Consider the following 4,795-nt stretch of genomic DNA (forward strand, 5'->3'; position numbering starts at 1 on the left):
GTGGACAACATAAATGCCTTGAGAACATACTGAAATTATACATCGTGAAATAGAACAGCTATTGGTGGCTGCGAAACAGTAGCTGTGAGGCCACGACAGTTATCAGAGAAGATGGAGACGGATCAGTGAACTGAGAGGCAGTTGCTGAGGGCAGGGATGCTGGAGTCACACAGGGCTCGTTCCATCCAGACTCGATCGCCAGCAGCTTTGCAGAATCAGACACCATGGGGACCAGCTTCAAGGCTGTGTCTTCATTTGTTAATGAGGATAACAAACTTATTCTGTTGCTGTGATGATTAAATTAGATGATATACGTAAGGCTTAACACAGTGCTTAAGTACTTATTATCAACAGTGCCTTTATTATTATTAATAAAATTCAGAAGCATAGATAATTACAAAGCTTTGCAAATATGAATAGCACCTAAAAGTTGGGGGTCTGTTTGCATGATTTGTATTTTGATATTTTATATAAACATCAGTAGATCTAGTAGTTTTATGGTTATTATTTATGATCTGTGCTGTCTGCTTGCAGATCTAACCCACCAGCACATTTACTTTTAAATAGGAAATACTACACGTAAATACGATGTTTGTATATTGCATCCACATATTCATATATATTTCTGTGATGTATATCCCTATCTATATAAAGTATACATGTGTATGCTATGTGACGTGCATGTGATTTATCACATATATAACATGTATCATGTCATATAGCATATACGTGTATATTTCATATAGAGATATATACCACAGGAATATATAATTAAGTTTGTACAAATAATGACCTTTATCTCCTTGGAATCAGCTTCCCAATATACCCATGTCACAGCAGATGTAAAAAATGCTATTTGATCAGCTCACTGGGATCAGCTCTGATTGACTAAATTGACTGAGGATGCACGGGAGGGCGGGGCGCTCTGGCTGCCCAGGCCCCCTGGAGATATTTGCAAGCTGCCCATAACCTAGAATATGGTAGAAACATACAAAAAACATAATCTGAGGCAGAATCGCTATCTGTGAAGAAGGACAGAATCCTAGAAATTTTGGACTCAGCTGTGGTTTTCTGCAGCACTCCTTTCTGAGGGCCCTGTAGCGTTTACTTAAATTCCAGCAGCCGCAGGGAGCCCCACTTTCCGGAGCAGCCATTTCATTCTTTAATAACTTTATTTCGTGGAAAGTTTCTCATTGTGTTTGAATCTGCAAACCCCAACTCGCCTTCCGCCCACAGTAACTTCCTGGTACTGCTTCTGTTGCAGTAGCTCAGAAAGTCTGTCCCCACTTCTACTCACATGGAGAGCAGTGTCATAGACAGTCTGTGTATTTCCTTGGCTACCCAACTTTTGAAACTTCCTGTGTTTAGAGAATTCACTAATTGTGAATTTGCAGGGGCTCGGGGAGGCAAAGGCAGGAACGTTTATTCCCTGTCTCCCTTAGCTCAACCTTGAATCTGGGGCTAGTGACTCAAGAAAACAGAGCCGCAGGCAACGCACCACAGGAGCGAGAGGGGAGAGAGCCTGCAGGCTGTGCTTGTAGGGGCAGCGGTGGTGTCCAGGGCTCAGAGCCAGGCTGACGGAGTGCAAGCCGTGAGGTCGTGAGTCCAGTGGGGCGGCCGCAGTGTGTGCTCATGGGACTGGTCTTGCGGGATATTTGGGATGGGATCCTGGCTGCTACTGAACCTTCCTCTTCCTGCCCACTTCCCAAGCCTGATTCTCCAGCCTTACTAGCGATTTTGTGAGCCAATCCATAATTTGCTTTTCTGCTTAAAACTTTCAAAGTTCATTTCTATTGCTTGCAGCTAGCAACCCTGGCTGTTGCAGCATGGCAGCCATTCAAATGGTGGGAGACAGCTGCTGCGTCTTCCTTATCAACTGTTCACTCTTGTCCAGAGATCTAAGCAGTTGACACCTAGGTCCTCAGCAACAGGGCCTGTTTGCATTCATGTGGAAGTCTGACAACTAGCAAACATTTTTAAGGGAACATAAATTAGAGATTTTTGGAATCATTCACAATCTGGTTGTCTCTGCACATGGAAGAACACGGTTGAACTTCTTAAATATAAAATATACGCTGTGTCCTCTTTCTGGAAGTTCTTTTCTCCTCAGAGGAAGGCAGGTTTTTGCTGGAATCTACTCCTCACAGTCTGCCAAGCTGTGGATAAGATGAGACTGTAGTGTATTATCACGTGAGCAACTGGATGAGTGTGAATGGAAGGAAATTATGGATTAATTGGAGTTCAGAAAAGATGCTGCTCATGCATTCTCCATGTAAACTCCGGTTTAAAAATAAGGTACAATGTAGAATGTTTTCTACCTGCCCTACAATAGTCTAGGTGCTTTATATAAGATTTCTTATCATTCAAAAAATACCTCTAGCTAGATTTAAATCCTACTTTCAGATAAGAAAACAGACTCAGAAAGGTTGAACAATTTACCTCAAGGACTGAATGCTGATGGGCGGATTGGAGCTCCATGTGCTGAAGACGCCCAAGCCGTCCCCGTGCCACATTGCTTCCTAAACATGTCAGCGTTTCCCGACTCCTCACAGGAGACATCAGGAAAAGTGGAGACCCACACACAGTGTCGTGTCCCATCAGAATGAGCTAAATGTATGGTTTCAACCATGTGTGTGTGCATTTTCCTGTGTGTCACACTAAGATATTCTTGCACCTCTCGTGTGTGACTATCAGACACACTTGAGTTTCCACCGTTTGACCTTCAACTGCTCCTGAAAATTCAACAAACCAGGAAAATAGAATCAGAATATAAGATCAAAACTTTTTTAAAGCCTTAGCTTTATATTTAATACTTATTTTTATAACTGTGATTGCCTTAAATTGCTGCAAAGGAAGCCACGTTTATTAAGATTAAAAGACAAGTTTTCAAGGGACAAACTTAGTACTTTAAAATTAAATGACAACTTCAGAATTCAAACAGAGTAAAGCAAAGAGTTTCACAGGAAAGAAGTAAATTCTGTCAGGCTGTTTTGTCCACACTACAACCTTAAAAGGACTCAAGATCTGAAGGCTTGGTCGTAGTGCCAACCGCCAGCCAGAACTAAATGGGCGGCCTTGGCCACTGCTTAGTCTCCTGGAGCTCAGCATCCTTGTCTGTAGAATTAACAGGTTAAGCTGAATGAGCTCTGTTAGCCCTAAACAGTTATGAGATTCTAAGAACATCTGCATGGAATTAGAGAAACAAATCAATGACTATTAGTTTTGTATGACCCTATTAAATTGGTGTCAAAAATATATTTCTACCGTTAGCACGTAAGAAAATTAGCTTAAATATCTCAGCAAAATTTGTTACTATTGAAAAATTAGGTCAAAAGATCTGGTTAATTTTATACAAATTTAAATCTGTCATTAATTATTGGATACATTTATTTATGTAATCCATAGATTATATGCAAATATGCATGTAACATGAAGGAAAATTTGTCTAAATATCAAATCTGTCGTTAAGAGAATATCTCAGAAGAGAAAACAAAAACCGATTTTTATCTTTAAAGTTAAAAACACCATTTCTTTTATGACAGAATACGCTTGTTCATTGTAGCAATACTGGAAATTACTGATAAAATAAGACAACTTCTACAACTCCATTTCCTGGAGACAGCCATTACTAATCCATGTTATATCAACTTAAATATGTTCTTTTTTATTCCTCGCTCACAAAAATGATGAATCACTGTACACACTATTTTGTAATTTGCCTCTTTCATTTTAACAATACACTGTAAATGTCTTCCCATATTAGTAAATGTTATCTAATGCCATTCTCTACCTTGCTTTCAAGATCAATTGCTAATTCTGCGCCCTTCTTCCAGAGTCAGCCAGCCCCAGAGAGCCCTGACCTGTTCAGTCAAGCAGAGACCCAAATGCACAGCAAGACAACGCCCTCTCGCCGCTTGCCCAGCCTCTTCCTTGAGTGTACCCGTCACTGGCCGCGTTGGGACTGGCTAAATGTGGAAACTTAACCCTTTGTGCGGTGGTATATGTTGAAGGACTTTAGACATTATCTAATAAAATGACAGAGTAACGTAGTTTGGAAAGTGTGACGGAACTTTTTAAATTTAGATTTACAAAGTCAGTCTCACGAAGGCTTGCAAAGCCTCACAGGTACTGGTCTGAGCACAGCTGACTCCGTGCACGTCCTCACCTACTTGACTGTCCTGCGGCAACAGCAAGAGCTTTGGTCAGTTTCAAAGCTGCCCTTACAACAACATCACATATAGATTAGAATGAGGTTTAGAACGGCAGAGTACCCAACCCAAAGGGTGTGTGTGTGTTCCTGCGTGTGTGTGTAGGGGGTGGGTGTGCATGCGTGTGTGTGTATGTGTGCATGTGTGTGTGTAGACAGCGGAAGGTAGTGATGAACTTTAAAATAGACTTTTGTCCACATCAATGGGCTTAATCTCAACTCTGAACTTTTTTCTCCATCTCTCCCAGACTATTCCTGGCTATTTTTTAGAATACAGCTATGAATTGTTTTTCTAGTATTGTTCTTTGAATTCTCAGAAATATCTGTAAATTGTGTGGGAATTTTCATAAACATGATTGATATTTGGAGCTATAAGTTGAACTGGACTATATACGTCCAGATGCTAAAAATTACGGAGAATTTATAAAATTGTTTCTGAAATATTTACAGTGCATCTCTTATTTAACTGCATTAGGCTTTGAACAAAGCATTTCTTTTTTGTAACATACACATATCATTCAGTATCTGAAAATAAATTGTTGTTGCTTGATACAATCAGAGTAAAGTGGGTCCAGTATCTGTAGAAAG

At 40.4% G+C, this 4,795-nt stretch overlaps 1 long non-coding RNA gene across 1 annotated transcript; it reads left to right on the top strand.

Annotated features, from left to right (window-relative positions):
* The first annotated feature begins 1,298 nt into the window (after nt 1–1,298).
* LOC139078891 (uncharacterized) lies at nt 1,299–4,123 on the top strand. The gene is made up of 3 exons (XR_011532070.1): nt 1,299–2,295; nt 2,404–2,613; nt 3,834–4,123. It is a non-coding gene; the product is annotated as an uncharacterized lncRNA (long non-coding RNA).
* Nucleotides 4,124–4,795: the final 672 nt, after the last annotated feature.

This window comes from Equus przewalskii, chromosome 2 (genome assembly GCF_037783145.1).
Source record: "Equus przewalskii isolate Varuska chromosome 2, EquPr2, whole genome shotgun sequence".
NCBI classification, from domain to species: Eukaryota; Metazoa; Chordata; class Mammalia; order Perissodactyla; family Equidae; genus Equus; species Equus przewalskii.